Raw genomic sequence first — 11,343 nt, 5'->3', positions numbered from 1 at the left:
GTGGCGAGGGGCTGAGGCGTGAGGGCAGGCGGGCTGGCCGGGGAAGAGCGTGGAAAGACAGCCCCCAGGGACGGGCTCCGTGGGGTGGAGGCATGGGGAGAACGACGAGACGGTGTTTCGGCTTCCCAACGAGGGGGGTGGTTCAAACTGGGCAGACTGAGCTTCAAGCTCACCAGCGCCCGGGCGTCGGGCCCAGGCAGCAGCCCCAGGTGAGGCCGAGGCGGCGGACGGTGGGAACAGCTGCAGGTGACCTGTCAGGGCAGGGTGCTGGAGGTGCCGACCCGGTGCGGGTGTGGTGCTGGTGACGGTTTCCGCCGGCTCCTCACACAGCCTGGCACAGGATCTCGGGGGGATAGAAGGCTACTGTCCACGGAGAAAAGCTCCTAAAAACAAAAAAGACCAGCCACGTCGTGGGAGACAACACAGCCGTGGAGGCTGCTTCTGAGACTCGGGGGGCTGTGTTCTGGGGCAATTCCAGCCCCCCAGCTGAGGGGCGTCTGGGGGGCAAGGCGGCCCCTCCTAGCCAGGCTTCCTGGAGGGCGGTCACGGGGCCTCTGCTTTGCGTGGGAACTCGGGGGGCCTTTGGCCAGGAAGCTGTCCCTCCCTGGGAGCCAGCCCTGCTCCTGAGGATGGCCCCAGGCATGGGGAGGCACCCCGGCCAGCTCCGCAAGCTCTGCAGATGTTTTAAACAAAACCCACTTCACTGGACCAAGAGGAGAGGGAGCCTCCGCACCTCTGGCCCTGGCGCCTGCGGGGTGTCCATCCATTTCTCCAGGACGGGGCCACTAGCGCCCCCCAGAGGGCACAGGGTACACGTGCATCACCTCCCAGAACAACTTGGGGGAGGCGCTAGCTAGCAGGCTCGCGTACTGATCCAGAAGCACCTGGCGTTCACATTCCGTACCTGGAGGGAGAGGGTGGAGGGCGGGTCCTGCCTGGACGTGTCCTCTTGAAGAGGCAGAACCTGGGGTCCTACCAGCCACCCAGGGCCCAAATGGGAGAAGTAGGGAAAAAAAAAGAGGGACTGTCCTAAAACGTGATCCTGGGACCTTCCCTCCCATGAACCCCACCAGGCCCAGCGGGGCCCTCGTCTGACCCCCCTGGATGAACAGGTGGAGCCGCAGGCACCTCGGGAAGCCCCGCCTCCCCCTCGGGCCCTGCTCGATTTTTGTGCCGCCTTCGCGTTATCAATCTCCCTGCTCCTTCCAAGACAAATGCGGCGTCAGGCCGGGCGCCCGGACCCCCATTCATCACCATTTAATGTGTATTAAAGCGCACTCACCTCTGATTGCGAAAACAAACACAAAAGCTGCGCCCATCACGGGCAGCAACAGGCGGGGCAGGCGGCTGTGGTAGGCGCGGGCTCCCCTTTCGCAGCCTCGCCGCCCACGGCCGCTGCCGCGCCAGCACGTGGGGGGTGTGCCCCATCCTCAGGCCGCCGGTCCCCGACTCTGTGCCCTAACCAGGTACAGAGAGGACACGGAGGCACAGAGGGGTGTGTGGCCAGCCAGTGAGCCCCGCAGAGACCGGCGCCCCGTGCACACCCCCGGCAGCGCTCGGCCGGACACCTGCCCCGGCCGACCAGGGCTGTCTGCTGAGGCCGTGCTGATAGGGGGGTCCGGGTTTAGGGACCTTTGTGCAGGGGAGCCACCAGCGCGGCGCAGAGCACCGCCAGCCCCGAGACGGGTGCCTCACGTTAGGGGTGGGGAAACGTAGGCACGTCGTGACGGAGCTGCGTCGGAGCCTGGGCGCTTCCGCCCGGAGAAACGCGCGGGTTCCGGGGAGACCCGGAGGCCCGGGTGTGAGTTTCAGCGGGAGACCGCGCGGCGAGCAGAGCCCTTCGGCTGGCGCAGACTTGCTGCGGCGGCCGGTAAACGGAGGGTGCTGTCAGGGTGGCCGGCGGTGGAGCCAGGAGCCTGGGACGCGGCGGGTACCGCCCCCTCCCCCCCCCCCCCCACACACACACAGGTGGAGAGACCGAGGCCTCAGGACAGCGACAGCCCGGGTCCCTGGTCCCAGGCTACCCCCACCCCCCTGTCTCTGCCACCATCTCTGCCGCCCTGTGCACTCCCCCTCCCATCCCATAATAAGCCCGGGCCCCTGGGGGTGGAGCCCTGTGGCAGCCCCGGCAGTGGGGGCTGCGGGGACGCGGTGGGAGGGGCAGGGTGCGGGCTCGGGCCACTAAATCAGTCCACGCCTGTCACCAGTCGGGGCTGCGGGAGCCGCCCGAGCGGAAATAACAAATGGCTGTCATTGTGGAGCCAAAACCTGTGATTATAATTATCACATCCTCGGTGACCTTGCGTAAACTTTAATCCCTCTCCAATGGAGCATTTAAATAGCCTTCGCCGCGCACCGCAGAGCCCCCGCTGCCCGCGCGCCCCCGGCGGCTCCCAGGGGGCAGGGCCGCCTCCGGAACTCCCGCCTGCCTCGGCTCTCACTGCTCTGGGCGGGAGCTGGGGCTGCTGCGGACCCACCCTGGCTCCCCGCTCTCACAGAGGCCAGTGGGAGGGGGTCCTCTGTGTCCTGGGGCCGTCGCTGGACACGGGAAGTCACAGGACAACCTGCCTGAGACGGGATCCCCAGGAGTGGGGACCAGCTCAGTGCGGCCAGGGGTGGCGGGGGAGGGGACAGGGCACACCCAGGAGGAAGCAGGACCAGGTCAGGAGGAAAGCCGGCGCCCCACCATCCGTGGCCTGCCCCGGAGAGGGGACGAGTGTGGGGGGCAGATGTGCGAGTGGAAGAGCTCCCGTGCACACATGCACACTAACACATGTGCACAGGCATGCGAGCACACACCGATGCACACTTGCACGGGCATGCGCGGGCACGCATGTGCGTGTGAGCGCACGTGTGCACAGATTCACCTGCATTCACACGTGTTTGTGCTCGCGTACCCGCCCGTGCACACCCATGTGCATGCACGGTCATGCTGGTCGCGCTGGCTCTTTGGGACAAACCGGATGTGGTAGCTCGGTTCTGGGTGGACAGGGGGCCGTCCAGGGGGAGCACGCGGAGACAGTGGGGAGCAGGGTTGGGGGCTGCCATCTGTGGGTGGGGAGGCAGTGAGGGGACGTGAGGGCCCGGGACTGGGCCCTGAGAAGCCCCCATGGGAGGAGGCCGGTGGCCAGGAGGGTAGCACACTCCGCATAGGGCGTGCCGGGCTGGAGGGGGTGTGTCCCAGGGGTCAGAAGTCATGAGGCAGGATGTGGGGGTGGCAGAGGAGGTCTTGCAGGACAGGGCTGAGCAGTGACCCCCTAGGGCAGGGGTTGCCACAGGAGCTGGCAGGAGGGGTCGGTGTGGGTGGAGACCACCCTTCCCAAGGGACAGCGGCAGCGGGGGAGGGGTGAGGCCCCTGCAGGAGGGTCTGACTCACCGGCACACGGAAGGACGTGGCTCTGGGAGTGGGGAGGGTGGGGAGGGCGGCTGGAAGGTGGCCTGAGAGCTGGACTCGGTGCAGACCACCAGACACCGGCCCGTCGGGATGCTGAGGGGGCCGTGTGGGCGCTGGAGGGCCTCGGGAGCCTGGGTGAGTGAGAGTGGCCCAGGCGCACAGGGGTGATGCTCCTGGGGGGGGGGCGGTCTCGCCGGCCCCTCCCTCCTCAGCCAGGCCTCAGTTTCCCCACCAGCCCCCGTGGGGTGGGGCCTCGGAGTCCCGGCTGTGACGAGCAGGGACACGCCTCCGGTTCGAGGGCCAGGACCTCAATTACCACCGCAGACGCGGAAATGTCAGCGGTGTCTGCCACGCCAGCCACTGAGCTCGGGCGGCCGCCCGGCCCGGAACGAGTCTCTCGGAAATCCCATAATTGCCGCTGCCACCCGGTCACCCTTGACCGGCGTCTCCACTCCCAGGTGCCGCGCGGCCCTCCCCCTCCACGCCCTCCCCTGCCCCTCCGGACCTCGTGCAGCGGCTCTGGGGCAGCAGGTCCACGGGGCCGACACCCCCTCCCCGCAGGGGTGCGGTGGGGCTGACCTGCACACAGTAGGGTGCCATGCCAGTCAGTTCTCCCCACTGACCCCATATGGTTCTGGAGCCTCTGAAACTTCCCTGGAGAAACCAAGGGGCGAGGTGACAGGAGGGGTCACCACAGGGGCGGTGACCCCAGAGGGCAGAGGTGCCGGCACCCAGGGCTGGAAGGTGAGCATGTAGGGCACCGGGGACCCTGGAGAGCGGCCGTCACGGGCATGTGCATGACAGCCGCACAGCCAGGCTGTGTCCCCTCCCTCTCGGCCTGCCCTCGCCCCCGGGCGCCACATGGATGCCTGCACCCCAGGGCCGGGGGTGGGCAGGGGGCTGTGCAGCAGCGGCTGGGGGTGGAGAGGCCCTGACAGGAGATGGAACACCCACGTCGTAGGCTTGGGGGACAGGGACAGGGGCAACCCAGCAGGCCCAGGCAGGGGTCTCCCACCCTTCCTTCTCCCAACCCACCCGCGGTCGCCCGCCCTCCCCTCATGCACCATGGACTCGCTTTCCATCCACTCATCCCTCCTCCACTCACCCATTCCAGGAGGTGTACCCACCCACCCCTTCAGAGTCCCTCCCTCCCATGCACCCCCACCCCCACACCCCACTCATCTTGGTCCATCTGTGTGGCCATCCCCCAGCCACCATCGACGCGTCAACTGCCCACCCATCTGGTTCGTCTGTCAGTCCGCCAGCCCCTCTGTGTGACAGCCTGGCACCTGAGAGCTGGCGCGGCCCTCCCCGGGCGCCCCTGCCACCCTGGGCCATCTGCATGCTCTTGGGAGCAGGTGTGCAGGTGGTTGCAGAGGTGGGGGTGGTGACACAGGGGAGCTCTCTGTAGGTCACCCCATTTCTCAGTGAGTGAAGAGGTACGGACGGCAGCTGGGATTCAGGCGTGCAGGCGGCTTAGGGAGAGAAGAGGCTGCGGGGAGGGGAGTGATCCTGAAGCAACAGTTTTGACTGAGAGAGAAAGGAAGCAGGTTTGCTAGGCAGCGCAGAGAAGCCCTCGAAGTTGTGGTCCTTGGAGTTGCGATCACAGGTTTATCCATCCAAGTGGTCGGCCCGGCCGTGTGTTTGTGAGTGGCTACGTTCACTGCTGGAGTGCGTCCACACATGGCCTGTTTATCGTCCACCCACCACCCACCCACCATCCACCCATCCATCTGTCCACCCACCACCCACCCACCATCCATCCATCTGTCCATCCATCCACCCACCACCCACCCACCATCCATCCATCCATCTGTCCACCCACCATCCATCCATCCACCCATCATCCATCCATCTGTCCATCTCCCCTAACCCTGTGCATCCTCACATCCACCTCATGTCCATCCATCTGTCCATCCACTTGCCCTCCCTTCTACCCCCCCTCCCTCCCTCCCAGTCACAGCTGCCTCACCCACTGTCCCTCCTTGGGAATGGTCTGAGAAACAGGACGCTGTTCTCAGCCTCGAAGGGGGTGGAAGTCCAGGGTGGAGAGCGGGAGAAGCCAGGGAGCAGGGTGGGCGGCCTCTCTGCCCCCCTGCAGCGGCTGGAGCTCGAAGCCCCCCTCCCCGCCTGCACCACTCCCCGCATGCTCGCTCAGGTGGAGTCCCGGCGGGCCCTGAGCGGGGCAGCGAGTGGGCCCCTCCCCTCTCCCCAACCCCCTCTGGGGTCTCCCCCGTTCCAGACCAGACCCCACGGCACACACGCCTCACGATCGGTGGAAACGAAAGACAAGGTGAGAGCCGCCTGGTCTTGACGGTGCGGTGCCGCGAGGCTCGGGCAGGCCCGGGGCCCCCGGCAGCTCACGCGCGGCTCACGTGCACCCACACGTTCACCCGTTTGTCATCCAGCCAACTGTCCGGCCGTCAGTGGCCCTTGGGAGGCCGGGCCGCCTCTGGCCACCCTCGGAGGAGGAAGCCGGGCTGGGCCTTTCCCCTGGGACCCATCCCTGGAAGGTCGGGTGGGGGGCCAGGACCAGGCGCACACAGTCACGCAGCCCGTGGCTGGTGACGGAACACGCCGGCCAGGTGGGTGCGGCTCCGCGGGTGGGGGTCCTGCTGTGGGGGCTCCCGGGGCCCGGCACCCAGGGCAGGGCCCATGTGACAGCCCCCCTCCCATCACACCTGGGGATGTGGGGTGCTTCTCCCCTCCCCCTGGCACCACGCCGTCGGGGCCCTGGGGTTGCCTGGTCAGGCTGCAGGGGTGGGACGAAAGCAGGTGGTCAGAAGGCAGGGGTGCCGAGCCTCCTTCCCGGGGTCTGCCCCAACCCACTCCCGCCTTCTGGAAAGCCCACCCCACCTCTGGGGGGGAGGGAGGGAGGCAGGCGTGTGCCCGGAAGAGCCCCTGGCCGGCCATCCAGGCCTCAGCACGGTCAACACTGACGTGTGCACACCACATACACACAACATATCACATGTGCACACACATCACATACATGCCCACACCACACACGTGCACACAGACACGCACACACCAGCCAGGAGAAAGCAGCCCAGGGTTCCTGGGAGCCCCCCGCCTCTGCCAGGTGGAGCCTTCTGGGGGCCCCCGGCCCCAGCACGGGCCTGCTCTCCAGCAGGTGCCCCCCAAGGACGCAGTGCCCAGCTCCCAAGGAGCTGGCGGCGGCCCTCAGGCTGCCCTCCGGCTCGTACGGCACACGGTGTGGGTGCCTCCGCAGGGGACAATGTGGACAGTGAGGGGGGCAGAACCCAGCGGCCTGGCCCGTGGGAGCCGTGCTGCCTCCGACCAAGCACGGGGCGTCTGTCTTCACACGCGGGACCAGGGCCGGCACCCCGGGCTCTCCCCTCCCCAGTCTGCTCCGAGCTCTGCGCCCGCTCGACAGCCTCCCGGAGGCCCAGCGACCGTGGCCGTGCGGGTCCGGGCCCTCCCCTCAGTGGCCCCTGCTGCCCCTTCCGGGTGTGAGCACCACACAAGGTGAGCCCAGGTGAGCTGGGGGCTCCGGTGGTCCTCTCGCTGTCCTGGGGGGGTGGCCACCCGCTGACCACCACATCCTGCCCCAGGCCCAGGCTCCGAGGAGAGGGTGGTCAGAGGCTTGTGGACAGGGGGGCTCCATCAGCAGGGCCCCGTCCCCGCCCCATCCCCGGAGACACCCAGCCCCCCTCAGCCAGCCCGGGAGACACCGTGCGCTGTGCTCCAAGGACGGGTCTCCCTGGGACCGAGAGCCCCAGGCGGGCCATCGTCCAAAGCCTCAGGGTGGCCCGGGTGGGATCCCTGCAGCCGGGACGGCAGGTGCCTCGCTCCCGTAGGGGCCTGGCCCTTGGTCGGTGGCGCCATTCCATCTCCCAGGCCTCCGGCTCTGGTGTCCCGACAGTCCCCGTCCAGTTGTTCACTCCCCTCGCCCACACCTAGGGGGGCCTGCCGTCAGCGCAGTCCCCTGGGCTGGCACTCCCCGTGTGGCTGTGCCCCCGTGGGGGGTCCACAGGGCACCCCAGCACCCAGAGAGGCCATTCTGAGCAAACCACTGTGTGGGGGGGGGTGTCATGGGCAGGGTCCCCCTGCTGGACACGGAAGCAGGACAGCCCCTGACCCCCACTGCCCCTCGCTGCGGCTGACCCTGCAGGGCCCCCCACTGGCTCCCATCACAGTCCCTGCGGGAGAAGACCCGCCTCCTGGCAACAGGAACAGAGGTTCTGGTCCTGGCCAAACAGCACCCAGCAGCACCCTCCCTGCGCCCGCCCTGGAAGGAGAGGGAGAAGCCGAGAGGCAGCCTTGTGGCAGCTTGGGGGCGCTGGGGCCCATGGAGTGGAGCTTTCTGAGGCCATGGGTGGGGTCAGGGGAGACTTCCTGGAAGGAGCAACCTCCTGGGGCGCAAGCAGCCCTGGGTCAGGAGAAGGCAGAGTGGCCGTTCAGTGCACCGTGTGCCCCTCCCCCATGTCCCCGCGGGACTCCCTGCTCCTGCAGAGTCCAGACCTTCCTGGGAGTCAGGCGGGGCCTCCCCCTGTCCACCAGGCACCAGCTGGCCTCCACCCCTGGAGCCCTCCGGGTAGGCCGCCACCTTTAGGTGGAGAAAGGACCTGCCCCCCCACCCGTACCCACCCCCCCACCTTGAACAGGGCAGGGTGGAGGGCAGAGTCCAGGAGAACCAGCACCCACAGGGTCCCTGGCGTGATGCCTCAGTGCCCCTGCCCCGAGCAGAAGTCCCGCCTCCAGGGCTCCTTGGGGACCCCCGACAGGCCCCAGCGTGGGGGGGCAGGAGCCCTCGGGGAAGGCAGGCTGGGGCGCACGCCAGCCCAGGCACGGGGCTCGGTGGGCAGAAGCCCGCTGCAGGCCCAGGGTCCTCCTTACAGTCCAGTCGCGCTCGGCTGCCACGGGGAGGGCGACGCAGCCACGCGAGGAGGCAGTGCGGGACACAGAATAAATCTCGTAATAAAATTACTCTCCCAGCCCGACACCCTCTGCATGTGCAATGCAGCTCCCGCTTGCCAGTGAGACAAGGGAGGGCCCGTTGGAGAGCCCGGCCCCGCGGGCGCCCCCTGCAGGGCCCCCTCTGGAAGTGCGGATGAGCAATGGGGACAGTGTGGAGCCTGCCCCAAGGCCGGTTCTGCTGCAGCCTCCCCGCGGCCACAGGTGGGGGGGGTGCGGGGGGGGGGGACCTGTAGGACAAGGACAGGCCAAGGCCCCGTGCCCAGCAGATCAGGCGTCTCGGGGGCTGGGCCCCAGACCCCAGCCGTGAGTGACGGAGCCGGGGCTGCTGTGGCGTGGAGGACCCCGTTGGAGAGGGAGGTAGAGAGAAGAAAGGGAGGAGGTGGGTTCAGTTCTTCACTCCGACGGGACCCTCCCTAGTTGCTCCATTTGACTTCATCCCCCTCTGCCTGAATTCCAGTGCCGCCTCTACAGCCCGCCCCTAACTCCCAAGGGCTGGGCCAATCCCATTCCTGATCCTGGAAGAAGGGGCGGGGCCTTGAGCAGAGGAGCCTGCTTCCAGGGGGGACAGTGAGTGGTCAGCAAGGCCCAGAGACAGAGAATGTGGCCCAGGCTTCTGTCGCTGCAAGTGACGGGGACCCCAACTCACAAAACAGCAAGGGGAATGCTCGCTCCGTAGCCAAAGGGGCCAAGGGTTCCTGCTTCAGGCACGGTTTGATCCAGCAGCTCAAAGGGCATCAGCAAAGAGCAGGTTTCCCCTGCCCTCTGGGCTGCCTCCAGGGGCCTTTCAGAGGGAGAGCTGAAGTGGGGAGGCCCGGCTTCACCCCCATTGCTGGGTTGCTGGGGCCTGCAAGGGGCCCCCCAGGGCACAGAGGGCTGGGCAGAGGGCAAGTCCAGCCTGAGTTGTGCAGCAGCACTGCTGACGGGCCGAACCTCTCTGCTCCCAGCTCCGTGGGGCCAGAAGGAGGGAGAGAGGCTGCCCTTTGAGACCACAAGGTCACGGGAGGCCTGGGTCCTACGGCCAAACCTCTGGGAGGTCAGGGGTCGTGTGGCACCGTGGACGACGGGCCCCGTCCCTGGCAGCGGCTTGCTGCTGGTGCCCGCAGGCCACTCAGCCTCGCTGGGCCTCAGTTTCCCCTCAGCAGAGCACACCCCTGTCAGGGTGTAAGATGAAGGGCATGGGCCAGCTCCCGGGAACCAGCAGGGGTCCCGGGTGAGCCGTGGGGGTGGGTTGTGGTGGCCCAGCACCCGGCCGAACTTGGGCTGGGGGCACTCTGAGCCGGACCCTCCTCAGGCCCTCCGCATCCCCATGCAGCCGGGACACAGCCTCCAGCAGCTGGACGAAGCTCGCTTGGGCCCTGCGTGGCCACGTGGGCCAGAGCCACGGGCTGACCTGTCCATTAAGGGAGACCCCTGGGCTCGCTGGTGGCTTGGGGAGACCCCCAGTCTGCTCCCCCATGCCAGCTCCCAGCTGCCCGCGGCGGAGCCGTGCGCCCAGACCCTCGCTCGGGAACTCCTGCGTAAGTTCATTACCTCCTGCGACACGATAAGCCCGCCTTGCGGCAGGAAGGGACAGGCCTGCGCGATTATGAATCACGGGGTGTGCTCGCGCAGCCGTCTCCCCAGAGCGGGGCGGGAGAAGTTAATTATTCCTGTGGGCCCAGATAGGGCACGGCGCCATCCGCGCGCCCGGCCCGGGGTCCGGGGTCCGGGGTCCGAGCCCCTGGCACGGAGCGGAGCGGGGACCCGAGCCCCGGGCGCCCCCAGGCCCGGCCCCCAGGGACCGCCCCGCCCCGCCCCGCCCCCCGGCACCCCGCTGGGGGAACCGGTTAGTGGGAATCGGCCCAGAGAGAGGGGAGTGGGCGGGGCTCGGCTCTCTGAGTGGCCGGCGGGGCCATCAGTAACCTGAAGGGTGCTCAGCAATCTTTTTCTCCCCCAATTGCCCACCGCAGCCTATATTACAAATACATAAATCATAATGTTTCAACAAAAGCAAAATTTAATTTTCTCCTTTCAGCTGTTATCTGGGCCGGGTGGTATATGGCAGGCTCCGCCGGGCCCATTCATTACCGCCGCCGAATGGATAATGGCAGCCCCGGCGGTTGCAGCCAGCTTTGTTCGGGCCCTGAATGTGCGCGCGGCCCGCGGCGGCCCAATCTCCCCGCATCTGTAATAGATACACAGGACTCTATTATTCCTTGCCAGAGCAAAATTAAATAGTTGCGTGTGTGCGCGCGGGCGGGGGCCCGGGCTGCCGGAGGTGGGAGGGAGTCTCCGAGGAGGCCTGCGGGCTGCCGCCGCGCCTCCCCCGCCCCACAAAGGGCCCTCGCCTGCCGCGCGCGGGCAGCCGGGGTGCAGGCCGGGGGGGCTGCCCTCTCGAACTGCAGGCACGGCCGGCCGGGAGCAGTTTTGGCTCCAAAGTCGGGACCCAGCCCCCATCTCCCGGCCTGGCGCCCGCCCACACCCACCCGGACGGGCCCATTTCGCAGACCCGGGTCCCAGGGCCGGGGAGGCCTGTCAGTGCTGACGTCCGGTCGGGGCCTCTCTTTGGCCTCTGGGAGCGCAGCCTGACGGGGTGGCTCTGGGGCTCAGGGTCCCTGAGACCAGAGCGGGCCTCTCACTCCCCTGCCCACCTACCATCGGCCACACCCCTTCCTGACGTGGAAGCCGCCCCCACCATGCAGCTGGCACACACACACCCAGCTCTCCAGGCTCATGTTCCCCCACCATGTCAGCACCGTGGGGTTCCTAGGGGCCGCTCTGGCCCCCCTGTCCTGGGGAGCCAGCGGGTCACTGGCCTGAAGTCCCTGGTGAGGAGCCCACTCCTTGCCCCAGGAGCCAGAGTGCTGACTACACCCATGCCCAGCAGGGCTCCAGGGCCCCCCTGGGAGTCCCAGCACCCAGCAGCCAGCTCCTTCCTGCAAGTGCCCAGGTGGGTGGGGAGCAGGGGTGGGAAGACCTGCTGAGAGCCCTCAGAAGGGGATTCCTGAGACCCTTTCTGAACAGATTAG

This window comes from Phyllostomus hastatus, unplaced genomic scaffold (assembly GCF_019186645.2).
Source record: "Phyllostomus hastatus isolate PE091 unplaced genomic scaffold, TTU_PhHast_1.1 phas_contig_196, whole genome shotgun sequence".
Lineage (NCBI taxonomy): Eukaryota > Metazoa > Chordata > Mammalia > Chiroptera > Phyllostomidae > Phyllostomus > Phyllostomus hastatus.
This window is presented reverse-complemented; position numbering follows the sequence as displayed.